General features: G+C 40.9%; 1 protein-coding gene across 4 annotated transcripts in view; it reads left to right on the plus strand.

Annotated features, from left to right (window-relative positions):
- Positions 1–25,725, plus strand: part of RNF182 (ring finger protein 182) — a 104,878-nt gene that overhangs the window by 37,816 nt on the left and 41,337 nt on the right. The window contains exons 1-2 of one of the 4 annotated variants that reach the window (XR_001111359.2): positions 3,736–4,210; positions 14,031–14,133. The gene's annotated coding sequence lies outside the window, so the exon portion shown is untranslated. Of the gene's footprint in view, positions 1–3,698; positions 4,211–14,030; positions 14,134–23,703; positions 23,739–24,082; positions 24,170–25,725 lie in introns of those variants that run through there. The other 3 variants (XM_012476573.2, XM_021665332.2, XM_012476572.2) reach the window with 3 other exon arrangements.

The following is a 25,725-nucleotide window of genomic DNA, read 5'->3' on the forward strand; positions in this document are numbered from 1 at the left end:
TAAATTATTCATTCTCTCATTCAGCCTAATGAAATAGTTGAATTTCACAGAAACCGAGTGAGAGGTGAGCAGTCCCTACAGAGCAGCAGAAAAGCTGGTGTCAGTGGGTTAGAACACACTTTTCCTCAACATGAAGGCAAGGGTCTAGTGGAAGAAAAAACGTGAATACATTTATATGTCTGGCCAGTGGCAAAAAAATATTGCTGTCTTTAATTTCTCATCAACATCAATAATTGCATTCTTTTCTGTTTCGAATACAGTAAGTGGTTAATTTGAAAATATAAAAATGGGTAAGGAAGAAAAATAACCAAGAGTGACACCATTTAAACAATATTACTCAGCACTGGTAAATTTCTTTCTATTTTCTTTTCCATTGATATTTTTACCAAGCATATTTGAATATAAAATTTTATATTTTGCCATTTATCCTTATTAATATTGTAACAAAGACATTTTATGTTAGTTCAGTCTTCTTTACCATTGAGATATTTACCAAGTATATTTAAATATTTAATTTTATATTTTGCGATTTATCCTTAACATTATAACATAGGCATTTCATGTTATTTCATAGTCACAATATTAACACAATATTAAATGGCTGTATAATATTTTATTGAGAATTGCAGTTTAACTCCTCTATTAATCATTTGATTTGCTTCCAACTTTTTGCATTATATCAGTAATGTAACAAATACCTTTATGAGTAGAGTTTTTTTGTATTAAGGTTTACTGGGTTAAAGAATATAAACATTTGTAATGCTTGTGACACACAGTACTTCTCCAAAAGGATCATATTCAGTTTATATATAAACTGTCATTTTGAACTTTCAGTTTAATTATTAATTCTAATTTTAAATTTATTTATTATACTTATTTATATTTAAAATGAAATAAAACAAGCATTTCTTAAATTACAGATCATCGTCAACATTTTACATGCTGCAGAGATGTATAAAGTTTAAAGTGGGGCCAGGTGTGCTGGCTCACTCCTGTAATTGCAGCACTTTGGGAGGCTGAGGCAGGTGGATCATTTGAGGTCAGGAGTTTGAGACCAGCCTGACCAACATGATGAAACCTCATCTCTACTGAAATACAAAAATTAGCTGGGCGTGGTGGTGGGCGTGGTGGTGGGTGCCTGTAATCTTAGCTACTCAGGGGCTGAGGTAGGAGAATCACTTGAACCCAGGAGGTGGAGGTTGCTGAGAACATGCCACTGTACTCCAGCCTGGGTGACAGAGTGAGACTCTGTCTCAAAAAAATAGTAATAATAAAAATAAATAAAGTGAAATTGTCCCATAATGTTACCTCTCAATGTAATTACAGCTTATGGTTTATTGTATATTCTTCCAGAATTTTTGATATGCATGTACTGACATTTATTGCAGTCATTCTCTGTATTAAAAGCATGCATGGTGTTTTGCATCCTGTTTTTTTTCCATTTATTGTGATATCTTTGACATCTTGTCACATTGGCATATGTAGATTTACCTCATTCTTTTAAATAGCTGTATGGTATGAACATAACACAATTTTTTTTATCCCATCTTCTTTGATGGACACTTGGGCTTGTTCCAAGTTTTTTCCTGTTACAAACAATACTGCAATGAGAGTTCTTGTATATATGGTTTAATGAGCATTTACTGCTGTGAAAATGTGACTTTGGAAATAATTGTTGGCAAGATGATTCTCTCTCAGTGTGCTTGAAATACACAATATTTAAACATCATTTAGAATTTAAAATTTGAATTGAGTCATTTTCATTAAAACCAGGTTAAAATCACAATGATCTTTTCCTCTTATATAGGAATGAATCCTCTTGCTCCAGATGGGACATAAAGCTCCTTAAATTGAAATTCATTGCACGGGGGCTCTGATGGCCCTTAACAGATGGAAGAACAATCTCATTTGGGTGGTTATGTAATTCAGTGATTATCATGGAACCCTTCAGATACCATTAGACAGAAGGTGGACAGAGTTAGGCTCTGCAGCAAAGGCAGGTGCCATGGCTATAGATTCACTAAACTTGTTTCTTTGCGTTTATTTGCTAGCATCAATAAGACCAGAATCAAGATCCAAGCAATAGAACATGATCTGGTCTAATGACCAACTTTGGAATCTCAGAAATCAAACATTGGGATGGCAATTGGGACTTCAAATTGTTTCTGGTTAAACAACCTTGAGAGGGTCATTTCGTCTCTCCGAAATCCTCATTTTTACACGTATGCCAGACGATGCTTCTAGTAGGAGGGTGTGATATTAATATTTGTTCAATATATATTAGTTGAGCATTATGTGGCAATAACTTTTCTAGGTGCCAGAAATACAACTGTCAATAAAATAGATGATAATCTATTTTTATTTTTCTCAAAGATGACATTGTTACCTGCCTTAGCTGAAAGTAATCAACTGATCTACTTGGATTTAGCCAACTAAGGTTAGCCTTTATGTATTGCATTTTCTTGCTAATGCAGGCCTGTACCAAGGCAGGCCTGTACCAAGTCAAAAGACCTGTACCAAGTCAAAAGACCCCGTTTGAGCTTATCTATTCAACAAAGTACTATTTCTCCTGTCTTATATTATGGCTAAATTTAGAACTCAACATTTCAACACATGCTGAAACCAACCAACCTTCCTTCCTTCTTTCCTTCTTTCCTCTCTTCCTCTCTCCTTCCCTCTTTCCCTCCCTCCCTCCCTGCCTCCTGCAACAATGCCCAGAACAAGTATCTAGAAAAGCAACTGCTACATAGTAGGTACAAAATAAATTTGATTGACTAGATTTCTACAAATATTTATTGTCTAAATTTCATGCAATAGGATGGCCATGGGGTATACAAAGATAAATAAAATATAATTTCTACTTTCTAGGATCTCATACCTAGTTAAGAGATAGTTGTATCAACCAGAAATATGCTGAATGCTTTAACAATTATGTGCATAGGATATCTACCTCTATCTCTCCAAATTAAGTTGCCATTCTCTTTTCATTGTTCTATTCAACCTACCCTAGACTTTTAAATTTATCTAAAATTGGCAGCCCAGATAAAGCAAACAACTTTGTGTGTGTGTGTGTGTGTGTGTGTGTGTTGGTGAATCAGAGATTACATTTTGTATCCCTTTTAAGAGAGGGTTTTTAGGCAGCATTGGTAAATGTTTTGTACTTGTTTGCAAAGCCGGTATAAATATTTCAGGACACAATTTAGATTTTCTTATTTAAGCCCATTTTCCTGTCTCTGTAAGCAGAAGTTTCTAGCTGTGGAAAGAAAATACTACTTAAAATAATTGTGAAGATCCTAATTCCCTGGCAGCTGTGACAAATGGACCTTTTCTGCTCTATTAGGTTTTGGTGAGCTTATTTTTAGTTAAAACAATAACTTTTGTTACTAAAAAATCTCTTAATATAATCTCTATTTTTCAAAATTTGCTCCCAGTTAAAGTCTATACTGAGCTCGAAATCAGAATCCATTTATTTTTCAAACCAATAGCACAAGCTGAATCATAGCTCTCAGTCAGATTTGATATTTATAATAGGGTTTCTAGATACCCTAAACCATCCTTCTTATATTTCTGCAAATTAGGAAAAACAGTGTGAATTAACAACAAACTACTTTCTGTAGAACGGTATTTAAATGTAATGGAGGAATGGATGTGTGAAATTTAAATTTCCCCCTAGGTCACTTTTAATATTCTACCCATAGGTGGCAGCAAGTGATCAGGCAGCTAAACCACCAGGCCTTCTAGCCCGTCTCTGTCAGGTGGACCCTGTTGTAAAGCCACAGGAAAGAGAAAGCCATGGGTGAGAACAGATCCTATCTCCAGAGAATGTTTCATTCAGTTGTCTTGATGGATCCTCACTTCAGATCTGGAGAACTTTGTTGTGTTGGATTCTTCTTCTGAGGCTTAGGAGAAGTGCCCTTGTAGCACTGAAGGAATGGCTAAGGCCGGTCAGAGAGGGCATGAGGCTTAGGGCTTCTCTGGACTGCCCAGTGCCTTCTGGCTTGGCTCCTTTATCTCTGAGCATTATGGAGTGGAAGTTCCCCTGAAAATTCAGCCTCGTCTACATGGTCCCTAGGAGTCTGGAGTTCCTCGCTCTTATTTTTCAACCTCTCAGCGTTCTTGGGCAGCTCATCTCTTGAGTCCTGCTGTGCACCATCAGCCACATGAGGTTGGAGAGTCAACCTGCCGGTGACTTGAAGCGGGATAACCTAAGGTAGGCATGACCTGGTTGACAGGTATATATACATTTATTTTGTGCTTATTAATTCTTTAGCGCTGTGCCAAATATTTAATATATGTCATTCTATTGGATCCTCCCAAGAGCTCTACAAATTAGATATTATGAATCTCTCTTGGCCAATAAGGAAATAAAAGTAAATTAATTTGTTCAAAGTAAAAAACTCAGTGTAAACTGCTGTAGCTACTTTAAGGAGGCTTCTTCTTAGAATGTGTTAAGATTTGGCTCACATTCTCAAACAGTATGTACGGATGACTACCATGTGCATAGTGAGTGATACATATGTTCCATAACCTTGAAGACTTTACAGTCAGAGGTTCTACACATAGGAAATAGATAGAAAGCAGCAGCAGAATTTAAGAAAAATCAAATTATGGTCATTGGAACTTTTGGAAGACACTGGAATAAAAGGGATGTCTTAGGGTTTTCAGGCTTTCAAAGAAATGAAAGAAGCCTGAGTAGAAATGTAAGCTAAACAGGGGCCTGATTGAATTCAAGATGCAATATCCTACTATTCCAGTTCCCTTGGGTGCTGTAGCATCAAGAACTTGGCTAATCATTATCCTCAGCAAACTAACACAGGAACAGAAAACCAAACACCGCATGTTCTCACTCATAAGTGGGAGCTGAACAACGAGAACACACGGGCACAGGGAGGGGAACAACACACACTGGGTCCTGTGTGGTGGGGGGTGGGGAGAGGGAGAGCATCAGAAAAAATAGCTAACGCATGCTGGGCTTAATACTTAGGTGATGGGTTGATAGGTGCAGCAAACCACCGTGGCACACATTTACCTATGTAGCAAACCTGCACATGTAAAATACAATAAAATAAAAGGAAGTTGGCTAATAGCCTCACATTGTAAGGGCCAAGACGTAGTGAACTGGATCCTCAAACTCTCATGAAAACCTAGGATCGGGATCTTCTCTGGGTGTCTCTGGCTGTATAAGGTCTCCTGAAGCATCAGCAATAGATAGTTTATAAGAATCAAAAGCTAGCTGGGTGCGGTGGCTCATGCCTGTAATCCAAGCACTTTGGGAGGCTGAGGTGGGCGGATCAGGAGGTCTAGAGTTCAAGACCAGCCTGGCTAACATGGTGAAACCCTGTCTCTATTAAAAATACAAAAATTAGCCGGGTGTGGTGGCAGGCGCCTGTAGTCCCAGCTACTTGGGAGACTGAGGTGGAAGAATCGCTTGAACCTGGGAGGCGGAGGTTGCAGTAAGCCGAGATTAGGTCACTGCACTCACTCCATCCAGCCTGAGCAACAGAGTGAAACTCCATCTAAAAAAAAGAAAAAAGAATCCAAAGCTTACAAATGGTCCATAAGCACATGCAAAAATGCTCAACATCATCAGTCACTAGAGAAATGCAAATCAAAACAAAAAATGAGATACTATTTCACACCAATTAAGATAGCTAGAATCAAAAAGTCAGAAAACAAATGTTGGTAAGGATGTAGAAAACTGAAACCCTCATACACTGCTGGCGAGAATGAAAAATAATGCAGCTGGCTTGGAAAACAATCTAGTAGTTCCTCAAATGATTTAATATAGAATTACCTATGAAATTCTACTTCTAGGTTTATACCCAAAGAAAATGAAAAAGCATGTCTGCACAAAAACATGTCCATGACTATTCATAGCAACATTACTCATGATAGCTAAAATGTGGGAACAACCCAAATGTCCATCAACTGATGAATGGGTATACTCATACAATGGAATGAATGAAGTACTGATTCACACTACAACATATATGAACCTTGAAAACATGATATTGAGTGAAAGAAGCCAGCCACAAGAGACCACATATTGTACAATTCCATTTATATAACATCTCCAGTAGGCAAATCTGTAGACATGGAAAGTAGATTAGCTGTTGGTTGCCTAGGGCTGGGGGCAAAGTGTAGGAGGATCAAAAGTTGATAGCTAAAGGGTAGGGGGTATTTTTTTTGAGGTGATAAAAAAAGTTCTGAAATTAATTGTGCTGATGGTTGCCCAACTCTGTAAATATACTGAAAACCATTGAGTTATACACTTAAAATGGGTGAATTGTATGGCAGGTGAATTGTATCTCAATAAAGCTGTTTTTTTTAAAAGAACCCAGAACCAGCTGCAGCTACTTATGTAGAACTTATTTGGCAGGTGCTATTCTAAGAACTTTGTGTATGTTAATTCTTTAAATCTTCAGTACAATCTCACCAGGTAGGTAATTTAATCTTGTCCATTTTACAGATGGAAAAACCAAGACACAGGGGTATGAAGAGTCTTGCCCAAGGTGACTTAGTTTATAAGAAAGGCTGCATTAGAATCTCTTGTGTAAAACTGGAAGAGCTTGAAATTCTGCTGTTAATCATAGGCTATACTGCTTGTGGAGAAGAGATCTGTGTGTGTGATCATCCAGTTAAACCCCCTTCATTTTACATATGGAGAAACAAGGCATGCTTAGGGTGGAGCTGCCATAGAGCCAAGGCTGCTGCTTCTGGTTTGAGACTTGGTGGTATCATGTAAGCTAGGTGCCAAAAGTTTAGCCAGGACAAACTCAGAGTCATCCACTTACACAGGGGACCATTTTTTCTTATAATTTATTATTATTTTTGAATCTGGGAGATAAGTCTGGTCAAAATTCATAGATGGTGGTGGTGGGGCTGTTAAAAAGAAGAAAATGAGGGTGCAGGCAATAAAATTGGTTGGGGATTTGGGAGTTGATAGAAGTAAAGTGAAATAATATGCAAGCATGTCCATGAAATATTGCCTGTTTCATTTTTCGTTGTGTATTATCAGAAGATTTCAAGGGAAGTAAATTTGCAGAAAGCTTTTCCTTGAAGTCAAAATTGTTCTTTTTTCTGTGAGAAACTATTAGGTGTTCTACATTCCTCTTCTGTGTCACTGTTGCATCTAAGGAGGAAGTTAGTGGATCCCAGGCTACGGAGAAAGATGGGGAAGCAGAAACAAACCTTGGCATCCTATTAAGTGACTTAAAGTTACAGGTTATCAAAGAAAGCCTGGATTAGCATATGATCACATTCTGTACCATTGTTTCTCCTCGTAGTTATCTTATCTTATCTTTCTTTCTTTCTTTCTTTTTTGTGAGACAGAGTCTTGCTCTGTTGCCCAGGCTGGAGTGCAGTGGCATGACCTCGGCTCACTGCAGCCTCCACCTCCCAGGTTCAAACAATTCTCCTGCCTCAGCCTCCCGAGTGGCTGGGATTACAGGCACCTGCCACCACGCCTGGCTAATTTTGTATTTTCAGTAGAGACGAGGTTTTGCCGTGTTGGCCAGGCTGGTCTTGAACTTGTGACCTTAGGTGATCTGCCCACCTTGGCCTCCCAAAGTGCTGGGATTACAGGCATGAGCCACCACGCCCGGTCAGTAGTTATCCTTCTTGCATTATTATCTCTCTTAAATCGGCTTTCCACAACAGTCCTCCGCCAGCTTTTGTGCTCCTCCTGTCTCTTTACAGTATTGGCAGTGAGTGTGCCCCATGGTCCTCTGAGTATTCTTTGAGGCTCAGCTATCTTTCTGTTCCCTGGCATTTCAGTTATCCTTCTTGAATTGCTCAATTGCGCTGTTCATTCCCACTGCAGTCTCTTAAATGGCTGAAAATGGAGCACAGCTTCAAAGAGCACTCTGATATTCGTAGTCTTACATGTGATTTGTAACCTTGAAGGTTTCCCATGGAGGAATTTATATATCTGTGGGCAATGCTAGATTACAACATGTTCAAAAAGAATATTGCAGTGAACGTGTGAACGCCAAGATATGGGGGACAAGCAAATCCATGCAAAAGTAAATAAAATAAATTTGAGGTGAGAAAGAACAACAATAAAAATGAAGGACAAAAGAAGGCATACTGTGAAGCAGTGATAAGAGATAAATGACAGCTGTAGTCAGGCTAGCAGGAAGTGATAAAGGTTGAGTGACTCAGTTTGAATGAATGAAAGCTGATGATGATGGACAAATTGAGAGGAATTTTCCCACAAGTCAGGACAAGACTCCAGGTCAAATAATTATATGTAAGCCCCTATTTAATTTAGCAAGCAACATGAAAACAATGAATAGTGATAGCCTTTCAGCTTAATTCAGGTGAATGTAAGATAAGTGTTTTTGGTAACTGTGCATAAAAATATCCAGGACAAGCTACAGCTTAAATCAATTGGACAAGCTACAGCTTAAATCAATTGGACAACCTTGGTCTTTTAGATTCAGCCTTTCATCATGATCCCTTTTGATGATGATGATGATAACAACAGTAGGTTATTATTGTAATATGACTGGATTTGGATTCATTTTTATAGGAAGTTCTTCATTTGCTCCTAAAGGTGCTCATTTACTGCTTATAAGAAACTTCTTGGCATTGAACTAGATGGAGAGCAGTAGGAAGCATTTGGCAGGTGTCTGCTCAACAACAATTTCCCCCTTTTCATACTCTTAGAAGTCCATTTTTTTTTTTTTTAACCTGACTGTGTCCAGCCCCAGGGAATAATGTGATTGGCTCATGCCAATCAGAGTTTCAGAAATTCCCTTTGACTATGATTGGCTCAGGGATGAGCATGTGACCACATCAGTCTATTGAGACTTCAGCCACTGAGGGTTTCTGGGAAAAATGTTGCTCCCTGATTAAAGGGAGAAGCATGATGAGAAATGCATTTTGTCACCTTCCATTTCCCCTTGTTTGGATGTATTTGTGTGAAGACATGAAGTTCGCAGCCATGCCAGCCATTTTGTGCTTGTAAGGAAAGCCCCTGCCAACCAACTGGGAAAACAGAGCAGAGATCATAGGGGCCCAGCCTTTGCTGACACCATGAGCTGCTGGAATTGCCTACCTCTGGATGTCTTGTTTTGTGAAATAAATACCTATCATTAGGACTGCTTTTATTCAGTTATTTTCCTCCTCATAGTTAAAAGCATCCTACCTGACAGGAGAACTTTAATAATTTAACATTTGCTGCCACAAGCTTGAAAACAACCAGTGCATCCATCTGAGGTGTATGCAGTGAGTTTGTCCCCATGTCCCCTGAGGTGAGCTGGCTTTCTGTTCCCCAGCATTTCCATCATCTTAGTCATCTGATTTTGTGCATATGCATTACAGTTTTACAAATAAAGTCCCTGAAGAGAAAAACAAAACCAAATTAAAAGTTTGCTTAAGCAATTTGATCCTGTAAAATCATTTTGGAGTAAAAGCTAATGAAACAAATGTGTCTCCAGAACTAGGGTGTTCAGGGATGTTAAACAGGGCAAAAGTCCAAGAAAGGAGAAAGACCTTCCCACAAAAGAAGCACACATGAGTTAATTAGGGACTGGGGAAAGGAAGCTGAGACTGCAATTCCAAAGCTGTGCTTTTGTGCCAATAAGACTGCCTTCGGAGCAATGAGGCAAGTTAATTTCCAGGCCACATTTAACAAACTGGCACCTCTTCAGTTTGCCTTAACCCCAAAACAAACAAAACCCCAAACAAACAACTACCACCTCCCACACAAAATAGAAAGACAAACAAACCTTTGATGTGCACTTTCACTTGTCAGCTAAACATAAAGCCACAACAGTGACCCTGATGGAAGTTACACCTGGGGTGGGAATTCTATGTGAAACAAAATCCTTCACTAATTAATTCAACAAACTAACTGCCGAGGGAGGGCAAGACACCACTCTAGGGGCTACATGGAATTCAAAGATAAGGCACCAAACTTTTGTTCTTGACATATGCAATTGCCACTCCAACACAAAATGTAAGGCTGTAAGGGCTACCAGAAAGATACAAGGTTATATGCTATAGGAGATGATAAATGAGAGAGATTCCATCCCACCCAAAGAATGAGAGATTGTTCCCTGGCAGTGTGGACATTTGAAGTGGGCATTGAAGGGTGGGTAGTAATTGAATCTGGGAGAGTGGGAGAAAAAGGGCACTCCAAAGCTGAATGAACACGTTGTTACAGAATACTGTATTTTAGTTTAGCCAGGGCATGAAGACAATGTATTGGGTGTTACAATGGAAAAAAAAAAAAAAACAGAACAAAAGAGTTGGGTAAGATTATCATTCTATAGGCAATGGGGAATCATGGAGTATATAGAGCAGGGCGTGACATGTTCAAAGCTACGTGAAGGTCAAGCCAGCAGCAAGGAGTGAGATGACCAAAGGTGGGAGAGGCGGAAGACCACATGACCAGTAGAGAAGCTATTATGATATTTCAGATAAAATATAAAAATCTTTACTAGGATAGTGGAAATGAAAGGGAGTAGGAAGGTCAATTTGAAACCTGAATATGGAGTTGATAGAATGCGGGCAAATGACTAGAGCCAGGAGAGAAGTTTCACATCCAGGCTTGCATCTGTAGTGTGTTTCTGAAAGAACAGAGTACCCTTCCAGACTAAAGATTTGTTTTCATTAAAATCAAATGGTTCTAGTGAATGTCTTTTCTGTTAAATAAGTTAACTGAAGCCCCTTGTGAGTCTAAGGTCTCCATCAGCCAAATCAACAGGCAGCTTCGGGGGATTCCTGGCCCCCTGCCTGTCTCTGGCAAGCTGTCATTGATGAGGCTAACAATGGTACTGGTCTTGGCAACACTGGATATCTGTCCATGGAAACCAGGACGGAAACCAATAGGCCTGTTAATTTCCAATATACTTCATTATTAATCACGTTGGTCTTTAATATTTGCTAAACTCCTTTGAATGTAGTTTCATAAAGAAGGTCAAAGAGCCTGCAAGAAAGAGTGTGCGCATGTGTCGTCACTAGGGGCTGAGGTCCCAGCTTCTCAGTGCAGAGGATCAGGGTCCCCTCAGGCCAGTGCAGGAGTGACACTTTAAGCACTGAGAGTTCCAAGGGGAGGTAAAATCCAGGAGGAAGTGGTGCTATATTCTGGTCACCAGTGAGGTCTTGGTCACCAGGAAAGCATTTTTCCAGGGCTAGATTTTACTATTCTGTTTTTGTTTTGTTTTGTTTTGTTTTTTAGACAGTCTCACTCTGTCACCCAGGCTGGAGTGCAGTAGCGTGATCTTGGCTCACTGCAACCTCTGCCTCTTGGGTTCAAGCAATTCTCCTGCCTCAGCCTGCTGAGTAGCTGGGACTACAGGCACATGTCACCACACCTGGCTAATTTTTTGTGTTTTTAGTAGAGACGGGGTTTCACCATGTTAGCCAGGGTCCCGATCTCTTGACTTCATGATCCACCCAACTCAGCCTCCCAAAGTGCTAGGATTATGGGCATGAGCCACTGTGCCCGGCCTATCCTGGCTTTTAATCTTACTAAAGAAAATGGCTTTTCTGCACACAAGTCCATACAATCTGGGGCCTTGCTGCTGGCCCAGTGTCATTTCCTGCCATTGGCTGTGAACACCCTGAATTCTGTCCCTGTGGAATTGAGCCTCAGAACTTGATATGCTCAGCATCTCCACGCCTTGCATCTGCTGCTTCCTCTACCTGGAATGACTTCCCTTCCTCTGTTGCCTCAGAGGCTGGTGCCAACATTACCTCCTTAATACCCTGCAGGGCCTCAAGCACGATCTTCACTGGTTACACAGCACATAGACTTATTAACTGTCACTCTTTCCTTATCTGCACATTGCCTTTCCTCAGGGCTAGGGCCACCCGTTATTCATCTCTGGACCTCTGGCCCAGCCCAGAGATTACACAGAAAAGGAAGGAAGGAAGACAGGATATAATATTGCATGAATAAATAAAATCTTTGAATTGGCCGACATTCATCAACAGGTAGTAGGCTAGCAGCTCACCTGATGGATTTTCCTTCTCTTGACATACCTGTTCTAACATTTACAAACCCAAGGTTCTTCTTATTAGAGGCTGACCTAGTTGACACATTCCCTGGCCTTCGTCCAGCCCTTCTGCTCACTTAGATTCCTATGTGTGTTCTAGTTCAGTCCTTTTGTTGGTATGAAAAAGAAGCCACTCAAAGGAGATTAAAAAAAGTTATTTTAAGGACACGGCTATTTTACAGCATCTAAGGGCAGGAAACAAATGAAAGCTGTGAACTAGAACTGGGCACTGGGAAGCTGTCTGTTCACCCTTCGTCAGGTGTTTACTGAGTGACCATTGTACCTGGTGCTGTTCTAGAGGCTGAGTTGTCAGCGTGAAAAAGGACAGGCAAGTCCCCTAGGACTCACATTCTAGAGGGTGTGGTGGCAGACAAGGGCAATACACATGTGAGCATCTTGAGGAATGTCAGAAAATGGTAAATATTTTGAAAACAGTAAAAAGGGCAATGTGATAATGAGAAACTGAGTGCTATTTCAGATTGGGTGGTCAGAAAAGCTCTCTTTGAGTAGGTGACATTTGAGTGGAAAGCTGAGAGCTGAGAGGCACAAGGGAGACAGTCTCATGAGAAGCTGGGAGGAAAAGCCTTCCAGGCTAGGGAGGGAACAGAAGGGCAGGAGGCTCAGAAAGGAATGCATTTAATGGGTTCCAAGAGCAGAAAGAAAGCCTCTAAGGCAGCCCTTTAGGACTCAGAGGAGCCATGGAGCTCTTGTCTCTGTTTCTGTCTTTGCAGTTGCTTATCTTTCCACTACCCAGGGATCAGCATGGCAATTAGTCTTAGTCGTGTATCATGACGTCTCAGCTATATCCACTTCTACCACTGATCCCAGTCTCTTCTTTCAGGACTGATCATCAAATTGGCTCAGCCTTTCTCCTGTAACACAGAATCCTTCATGGAAGGCTCCAGAAACCTGTGAGGGATTCTTGGCGTTTTCCTCTCCCTTATGTCCTGGCGGAAGCTCCTTACCAAGTCCTCTCTGTTCTTCCTCCAAAATGCTTCTTTAGTGTTTTTACCTCTCTCCATCTCCACCGCTACCCACCTTATCCCTGTCCCATCCACTATAGTCTCTTACCTAACCTCCTGGACTAGTCTGCTCATGAGCATCTTGCTCCCCACAAATCCACTCTCCATAAAATAGAGTGGTCTTTAGAACACTAATGCGGGGGGTGCGGGTCTCATTCATGGTGGTGGCGCATGTTTGGGGTGGATTTCTTAGACTCTACTCCCTTGCTGGGAAATCTGATATACTTCCAGGGAAATAGAAATGAGGTGTCACTGATGGGAGGGTTTGGTTTTGTGAATAGTACGGAGGCAGAAGCCACCTTCTTTGGCCTGTTGTTTTGGGCCTGTCAGTTTGCTTTGCTTAATGTGGCCTTAATCTTGTGCCATTTATCAGTGGATCATGCCTGTAATCCCATGAGCCATCAGGATTTGGGAGGTTGAGGTGGGCAGATCATGAGGTTAGGAGATCAAGATCAGTCTGGCCAACATGGTGAAACTCTGTCTCTACTAAAAATACAAAAATTAGCTGGGTGTGGTGGCACATGCTTGTAATCCTAGCTACTTGGGAGGCTGAGGCAGGTGAATCACTTGAACCAGGGAGTTGGAGGTTGCAGTGAGCCGAGATCGTGCCACTACACTGCAGCCTGGTGACAGACTGAGACTCAGTCTCAAAATAAAAAAAAAATTCTTGTGCTGTTTCTAATAACTTCCTCTTCCTTTCCCTCGGCCTCCCTACTTCCTTTGCTGACTGCTTATCTGTTATTGGCCATTGACTAGTATTGTGTTGATTTCATTCTGCTCACTAGAATAGGTTCTTCCTAGGAGCCAAATCTACAAATGTTAAAATCTTCCCTGAGCTCCCTGTCTCAAGAGGTTGCTTGATTTAGCAAATAATAACACAGGATGCCCAGTTAAATTTGAATTTCAGATAAACATAAAGAATTAATGGTTTAGTGTTCTTGTGTTCCAAATATCGCATGAATTATATTTCATCTGGCAACTCTACTCTCCCACTTTCTAGATCCACCCATCCCAGTGAGCAGAGCTTGCTCCAGATCTTCACTCTGGCCTAATCTGCCACATCCGACTGCAGTTAACAAGGCTGTGTCTGGGTATTTCCTATGATCTGCACCAATCTAGCAAGGCAAGGTACACTCTCAGCTGGGTGGTCAGGGGTCAGTGGAAAATGCTGCGTGCATCTTTTTCTTGAAACGTCAAGTACCTCATCCATGAAGAGCCTGTCTGGTCACAACACCCTTGGCTTGCCTTTGATGGTGTAGACTTCTTCATTTATGACGTTCAAAAGCTCTAATCACAAAGAGGGCCTTTAAAATAGTTTTACTATTGTAATGATGTGTACAATATACAAGTTTCCTTTGATAACCCGTCTAGTCTCTCACTCCAATAGTATTGCAACTTTAGTCTCAAAGAGCCTTTGATCAATGAGCTTTACTGAAGTTTCTAATTCGAATTTACAAAATCTTTACTGGAGATAAGAACAGATCTCACCACCCTCATTTTATAGATGAGGAAACTAGAAACAAATCATTTCTGTTCTGCTAAGAACTAATTTGCAGCTGTGTCAGAGATCAATAAGTGAGTAAACAGATAATGAAATTTAAAACTGATACTATTGGAACTAGTTCATATTCTGACACATTTTTGCCACTGAGATGAGATAAGCTGTGAGTGTGGGGAAGGTTAGATGTGGAGAGGGCGTGAAAAGAGATGTCTCTACTTAATGATGCAAGAAAAGGAAATGCTATCTTTCCTTTCTCAAGAAATGTTGTATTTCTTGAGAAATACAACATTTCTCAAGATATCCAAAAGTTAATGTATTTAAAACAAACTTTACTTAAAATCAGATTAAAGTACATAAAAAGTTTACTTTTATCTGATCTTATCAATATCAAATTATGCTTTCAATTGAGAGATTATGTTGGCTCTCTGTAGGAAGCTCTTGGCAGAGGACTGCAATGTATTAGTTGCTTTTCTTTCTTTCTTTTTTTTTTTTTGGCTAAAATTCAATGACCTGTAGTTTTTTAACTCTCTGTTTCCATGCCGTTTCCCCATTGTTAATAATACATATATATGTTTAAATGGGCTATACAATAAACACAAGGGCATAAGAAATGATGTATAAGAGAGTGCTTCTCAATCCCACTTACTTTTGGCTGTATTTTCCAAGATTCTCAGAGGATACATTTCTTTAATCAGTGTGGCAACTACTGACGTGCCAGATAACTTGGCGGTTTTATGTATCACCACTATCAATTATTGACAAAATTTTTCACAATACTTGGTTTAGTAGCAAGGATATTTCAAAATTCATCTTATCTTGGTGGAATGGACTGAAGAGAGAAGATAGTTTCCTTCACTTTTATAACCAATTATGGGACTGTTTGGCATTGATAAGAAAGCTAGGTGTCCTTTAATTTCTTTATTGCTAAAACCATCAGGGTAGACTATAGACTTTTGTAAACCAAGGCATCATACACAGAACTAATTTCAAGTTGGGTAGAATTCTTGTCATTTGGCTGAATCTTTAATTTCTCGAAGAGATTCACTATGATTAAAGAATTTAGAAGGTTAATTGGGCACCCCTTGAAGCTTTTGAAATAAATTTGATTTAAACTCCCCACTATGGCCACAGGTTGTAGAATTCAAGGGACCAGCATATCTCCTTGGAACAAGGATGTTCAAACCACTTAGGAGCAGTGTATAAAAAAGTGCATTTTTCTCTAGTTACGGGCATATCTTAGTCAATATTTGCCTTTTAGAGCAGATTTGCCCAGTGCCCAAAGCGGGGCTATTGGGAAGAGAGGAAATTGTGAGTTCTCAGTTTCTGGCTTCTGTAGACTCAGCTGAGATGTACTTTTCTTTTTCAACCCTTCTGAATGGCTGGGGCTGGGTTTTTCCAGTCAGCTGCAAAAACTATCCATGAAGAAAACTAATTTTAAGACATAAACAAGTATTTTAACATAACATCTAAGACATAAACAAGTATGTTTTAATGTGTTTTGAATGTGTTGGTATCACCTCATTAAACAATGTCAGAATATGGCCAGAAGGCAGGGGTTGAAGAAGTTGTTTCTTAATGAGATAATAATGAGCAAACATCAAAGCTTGCATTTTCATTCTGCTTGTTCCAAAATGCATACTTAGTGGGATAAGATATTTGAGCTCAAGCTCTTAAATAATTTTAAGATATTTCTTAGGATTGTTGCTTTTCCTTTTAGTGTTTGATTGTGTCAAGAAGTAAAGGTTAAGAAACGTTCTTTTTCCTTTTATTGAAGCTGTAGGGTGTAGTGGTTAATAGTTCTTGTAATTCTGCTGTGAAATAACTGTGTGACCTTGGACACAGTATGTAATAAATACCAGCTATGACCCTATGATAGATTTGGATAGACAAATTTCAAGTTATGGAATAGGAAAATTTTTATACAAATGCTTTAGTAGAGATGTATTATTTACTTTAAATATTAGAAATTTGACTACAATAAACTGACTTTAAACACTTGATAACATTTGCTGCATTTTGTTAAATGTAAAAAATTTAATATTTATGAAAATGAAGCTATTATAGGTGCTGATCTGATAACTGAAATTTCTGGTTTATTTTACTAACTTGAATCAAAATATCTCTTTAATTTTGATAACTTTATAGTCAGTTCAAGGGTAAAGAGAATGAACTTTTGATATCTCAGTTTTTTCCAATCAGACCATTTAAAGGAAGATGAGAGATTTATCTATATATATAGATGAAAGATTTATATATACGTATATAGACTAACTTGAAGGTTAATAGACAGCCAACAAAGTATAATAATAAAAGTGATAGTTAACATTTATTCAGCATTGTATATGATCAGGCATCTAATTTTTATAACTCAAGGAGGTAAGTACTATTATAATCCCTATTTTATATATATTATATATATATTTTATTGCATTTTAGGTTCTGGGATACATGTAAAGAACATGCAGAATTGTTGCATAGGTACATACATGGCAATGTGGTTTGCTGCCTCCATCCCCATCACCTCTATCTGACATTTCTCCCCATGTTATCCCTCCTCAACCCCCTACTCCCAACTGTCCCTTCCCTAGTCCCACACGGGGTCTGTCCCCCCACCCACAGACCTCAATGTGTGATGCTCCCCTCCCTGTGTCTATGTGTTCTCATTGTTCAACACCCACCTATGAGTGAGAACATGTGGTGCTTGATTCTCTGTTCCTGTGTCAGTTTGCTGAGAATGATGGTTTCCAGGTTCATCCATGTCCCTACAAATGACACGAACTCATCATTTTTTATGGTTGCACAGTATTCCATGGTGTATATGTGTCACATTTTCCCTGTCCAGTCTATCATCAATGGGCACTTGGGTTGGTTCCAAGTCTTTGCTATTGTAAACAGTGCTGCAATGAACATATGTGTGCATGTGTCTTTATAACAGAATGATTTATAATCCTTTGGATATATACCCAGTAATGGGATTGCTGGGTCAAATGGAATTTCTATTTCTATTTCTAGGTCCTTGAGGAATCGCCACACTGTTTTCCACAATGGTTGAACTAATTTACACTCCCACCAATAGTGTAAAAGTGTTATTTCTCTACATCCTCTCCAGCATCTGTTGTCTCCAGATTTTTTAATGATCGCCATTCTAACTGGTGTGAGATGGTATCTCAATGTAGTTTTGATTTGCATTTCTCTAATGACCAGTGATGATGAGCATTTTTTCATATGTTTGTTGGCCTCATATATGTCTTCTTTTGAAAAGTGTCTGTTCATATCCTTCACCCACTTTTGAATGGGCTAGTTTGTTTTTTTCTTGTAAATCTGTTTTAGTTCTTTGTAGATTCTGGCTATTAGCCCTTTGTCAGATGCGTAGATTGCAAAAATTTTTTCCCATTTTGTTGGTTGCCAGTTCACTCTAATGATTCTGTTGGTTGCCAGTTCACGCTAAGTCTCTTTGTAGGTGGTTAAGAACTTGCTTTATGTATCTGGGTGCTCCTATATTGGGCACGTATATATTTAGGATCGTTAGCTCTTCTTGTTGCATTGATCCTTTTACCATTATGTAATGCCCTTCTTTGTCTCTTTTGATCTTTGTTGGTTTAAAGTCTATTTTATCAGAGACTAGGATTGCAACTCCTTTTTTTTTTTTTTCTCTCCATTTGCTTGGTAGATCTTCCTCCATCCCTTTATTTTGAGCCTTTGTGTATCCCTGCATGTGAGATGGGTTTCCTGGATACAGCACTCTGATGGGTTTTGACTTTTTATCCAGTTTGCTAGCCTATGTCTTTTGATTGGGGCATTAGCCCATTTACATTTAAGGTTAATATTATGTGTGAATTTGATCCTGCTATTTTGATACTAGCTGGTCGTTTTGCCCATTAGTTGATGCTGCTTCTTCATTGTGTCAACGCTCTTTACCATTTGGTTTGTTTTTGGAGTGGCTGGTACTAGTCGTTCCTTTCTAAGTTTAGTCCTTCTTTCAGGAGCTTTTGCAAAGCAGTCCTGGTGGTGACGAGATCTCTGAGCAATTGCTTGTTCATAAAGGATTTTATTTCTCCTTCGCTTATGAAACTTAGTTTGGCGGGATATGAAATTCTAGGTTGAAAATTCTTTTCTTTAAGGATGTTGAATATTGGCCCCCACTCTCTTCTGGCTTGTAGGGTTTCTGCTGAGACATCTGCCGTAAGTCTGATGGGCTTCCTTTTGTGGGTAACCCGACCTTTCTTTCTGGCTGCCCTTAACATTTTTTCCTTCATTTCAACCCTGGTGGATCTGATGATTATGTGCCTTGAGGTTGCTCTTCTTGAGGAATATCTTTGTGGTGTTCTCTGCATTTCCTGGACTTCAATGTTGGCCTGCCTTGCTAAGTTGGGGAAGTTCTCCTTGATAATATCCTGAAGAGTGTTTTCCAGCTTGGATTCATTCTCTCCATCAGATTCAGGTACACCTATCAAATGTAGATTACGTCTTTTCACATAATCCCATATTTCTTGGAGGCTTTGTTAATTTCTTTTTACTTTTTTCTCTAATCTTGCCTTGTTTTATTTCATTCAGTTGGTCTTCAATTTCTGATATCCTTTCTTCTGCTTGGTCGATTCAGCTATTGAAACTTGTATATGCTTCCTGAAGTTCTTGTGTTGCATTTTTCAGGTCCATCAATTCATTTATGTTCCTCTCTAAGCTGTTTATTCTCATTAGTATTTTGTCAAATCTTTTTTTCAATGTTCTCAGTTTCTTTCCATTGGGTTAGAACATGATCTTTAGCTCAGAGAAGTTTGTTATTACCCATCTTCTGAAGCCTGTTTCTGTCAATTCATCAGACTCATTCTCCATCCAGCCTTGTTTCCTTGCTGGTGAGGAGTTGTGATCCCTTGGAGAAGGAGAGGTGTTCTGGTTTTGGGTATTTTCGTCCTTTTTGTGCTGGTTTCTTCCCATCTTTGTGGATTTATCTACCTGTGGTCTAATGGTTGGTGACTTTCAGATGGGGTCTCTGAGTGGAAGTCCTTTTTGTTGCTGATGAAGTTATTTCTTTCTGTTTCTTAGTTTTCCTTCTAACTGTCAGGCCCCCCTGCTATAGGACTTCTGGAGGTCCACTCCAGATCCTGCTTGCCTGGGGATCACCTGCAGCAGCTGCAGAACAGCAAGGGGTGCTGACAGTTTCTTCTTCTGTTATCTTTGTCTCAGAAGGATACCCGCCAGATGTCAGCCTGAGCTCTCCTTTATGAGGTGTCTCTTTAGTTATACGGGGTCGGGGAGCTGCTTGAGGAGACAGTCTGTCCCTTATAGGAGCTCAAGTGCTGAGCTGTGAGCTCCGTTGTTCCGTTCAGAGCTTCTGGGCAGGTACGTTTAAGTCTGCTGCAGTGGAACTCATAACAGCTTTTTTTTCCCAGGTGCTCTGTCCTGGGAAGATGGGGCTTTATGTATAAGTTCCTGACATGCTGCTGCCTTTTTTCAGAGATGCCCTGCCCAGTGAGGAGGTAGCCTAGTCACAGTCTGCCAGCAGAGGCGTTGCTGAACTGCCATGGGCTCTGCCCAGCTGCTGTGTGCACTTCTTTGCAGTTTTGTTTATAGGGGTATAGTGAGAACTGCCTTGGTAATGGCAGTCTGCCTCAGTAATGGCAGACTGTCTCTGTAATGGTGGACTGCCTCAGTATTGGCGGACTGCCTCAATAGTGGTGAATCGCCTCGGTAATGGCAGATGCCCTTCCCCTGACAGAGCTGGACCATCCCTGGTCCGGCTGTGCTTGCTGTGAAACTCTCAATTCAGAGCATTTCAGATTGCTGGTCTTTGCAGGGGTGGGACCAGCCGAGCCAGATCACCTGGCTCCCTGTTTCAGCCCCCTTTTTCTCAATTGGATGTGTGACTCTGTCTCTCAGGTGTTCCAGTCACCAGTTGAAATGGCACCCGGATTTGTGTGAGTTTTTGTGTGGAGACCCACTGTGCCAGCTGAAACAGCCATGCTGGAGACTCATGGTACTTTCCACCTGGGAATCTCCTGGTCTGTGGGCAGTAAAAATTCATTTGGAAATGTGGTGATCACTCAACCTCTGTGTTTTCACTGGGAACTGCACTCCAGAGCTGTTCCTATTCGGCTATCTTGGATCCTCTCCGGAAGGGCTGCTTTACTTCCAGGGGAAACCAATTCTGCCCTATAATCCCTATTTTATAGATAAGGAAACTGAGGAACAGATGTATTAAATTGCTTGCTAAGGTCATGTAGTTGATAAAAAACTGGGATTCAGGTCCTTGCAATCTGACTTTAGCGTCTGTGCTAAAATCTATCAAAAATATAAACACATAAGCTAATGCTTGTATATAATAGTAGTCTAATAAGTTGAAATTATTTAACAGAAATTGCCATATTGTGGCATATTTATGAGTTGGGGAGCATTAATGAGGTAATTATACTTTAGAGGTTTAAGAAGAATAGCTAACTTTATATTTCTTAATGAGATTTTTCTGTAAACACTAACCCTAAAACAGAGCTAACATGTCACATATATAATTTAAAATCTTCTAATAATGTTAAAAAAGTGAAAAGGAACAAGTGTTAATGATTTTAATAATATATTTTATTTAACTCAATAAATTAAAACTATTAACATGTAGCCAATATAAACATTATTCATAAGATATATTTTTTTAAAGTTATTGTTCCAAGTCTTTGAAATCTGGTGTGTATTTTGCATTTACTGCACATGTCAATTCAGTAGCTAATTCATGTGTGGCTAGCAGTTAATGAATTTGACTGTACAGTTCTATATCTTTTTAGGAAAGCAAATTCATTATTTTAACCTCATTTTGAAATGGGTGGAAATAAGAAAGGCTACTCATGTATCCACACATTAATTTCTAAGCTTTAGTACCTTCATCTTCAGTTTAACTAAATAGACTAAAAGCTGCTACTTAACCTATTCAAATGATATCCCCTGGTAAGTAAGGTGGCACATTTTAAGATGGTTTCCTGACAAGTCTTTTAATTTTCTCCAAGAGGCAGAATGGAATCAGACCTTAAGAGAAAGCTAAACCTCTTTTGGAAAAATGAATGTCTGGAAGAATCTCTCACAGAATAAGGCAGGACCAGGTCACTAAGTAATTCTCTAAGTGGGGACACAATGTGGACTTTTCCAAGCCTTCAGCTGAGGGCAGGGATGGCCAAGTCAACGGTCCTTCCCTGTTCTGTATTCAGGTTTTGATCAGGCAGTAATGTGTAGGTCAACAAACATTTATTAAGGCTGTTTGTTTTTAATTCTTCATTGATAAATTACTAATAAATACTCATTTAAAAAAGCCAAACCAAATATGTGTACTAAATTGTAATAGGTAATTGTCCCTTCAATTTTTATTGTAGTTAACAGGTTACCACTGCTAGCAATTAGGTAGGCATTCTTAGAGACCTTTATCTGTATGTTTTTTGTTCTGTTTTATCTATCCAGAATTTTTTGGTACAGAATGGGATCACCCACACATACTGTTCTGAGTCTCCCTTTTCATTTAATAAGGAATCAATTTTGATGAATTTAATGTATTTTATTCTTATTAATGGATGCATAGTATTACATGCTATGAATGTGCCACATTATTTGACCATATCGCTATTGATGGGCATTTAAGTTGTTTCAAACATTTACTATTCCAAAACGTCGGCAATGAACATCCTTTTAAACCTATCATTACACACCTGTGTATTTCTGTATGACAGATCTCTAGAACTGAGATAGCTGGAGGAAAGGTATATGCATTTTGAATTTTGGCAGGTATTGCCAAATGCTTAATGGCCTGCCAGAAAGACCTTGTCTTTTGACTTCATCTGGAATATTTTGACTTCATTCAGAATATTTCCATTACAAGAAAGTGGCCAGTCTCTTGGGGGGAGGGGGGAACACATTGTTTTCCTTTTCCACCATTCCACCATGAAATAGATCTTATGTTCTCATTCGTTAATATATGTACCTTCAAATGGCAATAACATTGTTCCACTTTGTGACTTCTCAACTAAGAAGTAAACCCAGAAAACATCAGCCACCCTGGATTTTATTATAAGTTATTGACATTCCTTTGGTGATTCACAAATGTCAAAAAATAAATGTCATGTTCCCCAGGGTTTAAAGAAAGGCACTGTAGCTTTTGGATTCAGCAACGGATCTTTCAAGAAAACCGTGTGGAGTGATGACTCACTCCCCCCCGCCACCCCCCCCGCCCCGGCCCCCCACGGAGGCTGCCCTCTAGCTCGTCCTTTAGGGGAAGCATGACCAAGGGTCTGCTAGTACTTTTCTCTCCCTCTCTAAGAATTTCCTTAGGAGAGGAAAAAGTTAGCTTTCCTTTCTCTGCCCCTGAGTGCCCTGGCCTGCAGTACACGACCGGTCCTTGGCACAGAGTCAGTCAGGGCTCATGGCAGATGCTTAGCAGTCACAGCCAGTAGCTGCGCAGTGTGGCAGCAGCTGAGATCCATACTGCAGCCTGAAAGTTGTGTTTCAGCTTGTGAGGCTATAAAGCCCCCTGTCCCCTCTCTCCTGCGGGAGCCCTTAACAAGACAGATACCCGGTTTGGGCGGAGTGAGACCAGATCCAGCAGAGGCAAAGCTCGGTAAAGAGGGAGGAGCAGGAGGGGGAGAGGGAGGCGGCGGCACGGCGTCCCTTGGCAGCTCGGTGCACGCTGCGGCAGTGGCAACAGGAGCACCGAGTACCAGTTGCTCAACACTTTATCACTTTGCATTGCTCTTTTTCCTCCCTTAAGTGAATGTCCGTTTGGAGGGTACAGCTCCACAGAAGAAAGGTGTGGTGGTGGTGGTGGAGGGTGTGTGGGGGCTGGCGGTGCGCGGGAGTTGGAACGTCCAGTGTGGGAAAGCAGAGGAGTGTCCACCAGGGCGCCGATACCACTTACCCTGGGGCTCTGCCTTCAGCTCTCGCCGGGTAGAAACCGGCAGTTTGTGAGGGAGACGGAAGCGGGGCGTGTTTGTGGCGGTGGCGGCCCCTCGGGGGTCCTTGGCCCCTCGGAATAGACCCGGACTGCTGAGGGGAAGGGCCGGGAGCCCCAGCGGTTGCCATGGTGACGCAGGGTCGGCGGCTCCGCGCGGTGGAGACAAAGCCTCCAGCCCGCCAGCCCGCGGGCTCCTCGCGCGAGCTCCTCCTCCGCGGGCGCCTCCCTCCCTCCCAGGCGCCGCCGCAGCCCGAGCGGCTCCCGAGCCCTGCGCCGCCGCCGGCCAGGTAAGGCGAGCGCGCCCGCGGCCGGGGAGGGGTCGGCGGGGCGCCGGGGAGGGTGGGGTCCGCCCGGCGCGCGGCGGGGCGGTGCCTGCGCCCGGCTGCGCCTGATCCCCCGGGGGCGCATCCCCACTGAGGAAACCGCCAGCGCCCGCCCCCGACGCCGCCGCCGCGGCCTCCCCCACGCAGGGGGCAGCAACCAGCCCCGCAGTCCCGGACGGCGCCGGACCGCCCGCGCGCGTCTGGGAGAGGGGGAGGCAAACTTCGGGCCGAGCGGCGCCGGGGCCCGCGCGCGGAGCCTCCCTCCGGGCACCACGGGAGCCGCCGTCCTGGCACCAAGTTGAGGGGCTGCGCGCTGCACCTGCTCACGGGAGCTGCCCCTGCATTGTTTTTTTTCCTTCTTGACGTGCCATTGAGGCTTTTAGGGAGAAAAACAGGTATGAAAATATTTACCTTTGGACTTTCATGTTTGATGGCTTATTCTCTTTGAGGAGGGCATGGGAGAGTAGTAGGAGGAACAAGCGAAAGATTTTTACAAATCTCTGAAAAGTGAGCCCATTCTTATGGCTGTGGCTGAAGCATTTTGAGGGGGCTTCTGAAGTTCGTTTGGATATTGAATCGAAGGACCTTTCTCTTTGGAAGGTGCTGTTGCACCTATAACTAGATGGTAAGGGTAGCCCGGTTTCCCCGGCCAGCAAGACCAGAGTTTATAGCAGGACCGATACTCCATGGCACCAATGCATTGCTTTTGTTTCTGGAAGGTATTGTGTTCATGCTGTAAGGAATTGGAAAATGCCTCGTGTTTTTATGTGTAGGGAGGCAATCCAAGGCACTTCTGGAGGCAGGTAGCTGGGCGGTGTTTGCATCGGTGTTTATGAGTGTGATGATGAGGACCACAATGCGGTTGCCAAGGGCATTGGGGCACTGGGTAGGGAATTGCTCAAGTTAGAGGTACCCCTGCCCTTTCGCAGTGGCCCCAAGCCTTGCAATCATTTCGTGATAATTACTTTGTTGCAGACTCGAAGCACAGATTTAAATTGTAACTGTGAAGACTTATTTTTTGGGTACTTAGACATCATCTTACATGTAATAATATGAAAGAAAACAATCCATTTTCAGAAATACAGTTGATCAGAAGGAAATTGTATATATGTTAAGATTTGTTTTAAATCATGTTTAAATAGTATAAGATGTCATATTGATAACTGGAAAAGATCCAACGTATTAAATTGTATACCCAACTTAGTAAAATAATGTACAAATTGGAATAGGTCAGTTAAAGAACTCTATATGGAATTCAAGAAATTATATTTGCTAGAAAGTAATTAATGAAAACAAACAGTACCACTGATCATTTTGAATTGCAGTTAAGTTGACTGGAATTCCAGATATTACAGTTACTTGAGGTGTCAAAGAGTGATTATCCAATATTCCTCTTCCCTCTTTTGGGATTTCAACACCTGTTAGCCTGCTCATTATTAGGTTTCTCAGTCTGTCCATATTTGCCAGCAATTTAAAGTAATGCCACTTCATTAGAAGACTGTATCGGAAACTAAAGTATTGAAGTTGCAGTAACAGTTTGCAGGTTATTTCACAATTGGGTTTGGCTTTAAACTGAATTTTAGCTGTGAAAGATTCACAGATGCTCTGCTAAATACTCTTTCATGACGGTAATGAAATGGTACATTGATTAAAATGAAGTAGATCTGCTTTGAGAAGATAAACAGGAGAGAAAAATAAGTATTTTCCCACTTAAGCATGAAAGGGAAACAGGATATTGAAGTCTAGGCATGTTATATAGACAGAGAATTTAGTTTCATGTTTTGTACTATAAATAAATTATGATTTTTCTCTAAGGGACCAGAAGAACAGCTTTATTCAGATCTTTGTTAGCAAAACAAGTATTCAAGTAAAAGGACTTGGTCCGTGCTCTCAGCCAGATGAAACCCACACTGTGAGTTCTAGCCTAAACATTTATGTGATGGCCCTTAAT

This window comes from Aotus nancymaae, unplaced genomic scaffold, assembly GCF_030222135.1.
Source record: "Aotus nancymaae isolate 86718 unplaced genomic scaffold, 86718_ANA_hifiasm-v0.15.2.pri h1tg000051l, whole genome shotgun sequence".
Classification (NCBI taxonomy): Eukaryota; Metazoa; Chordata; class Mammalia; order Primates; family Aotidae; genus Aotus; species Aotus nancymaae.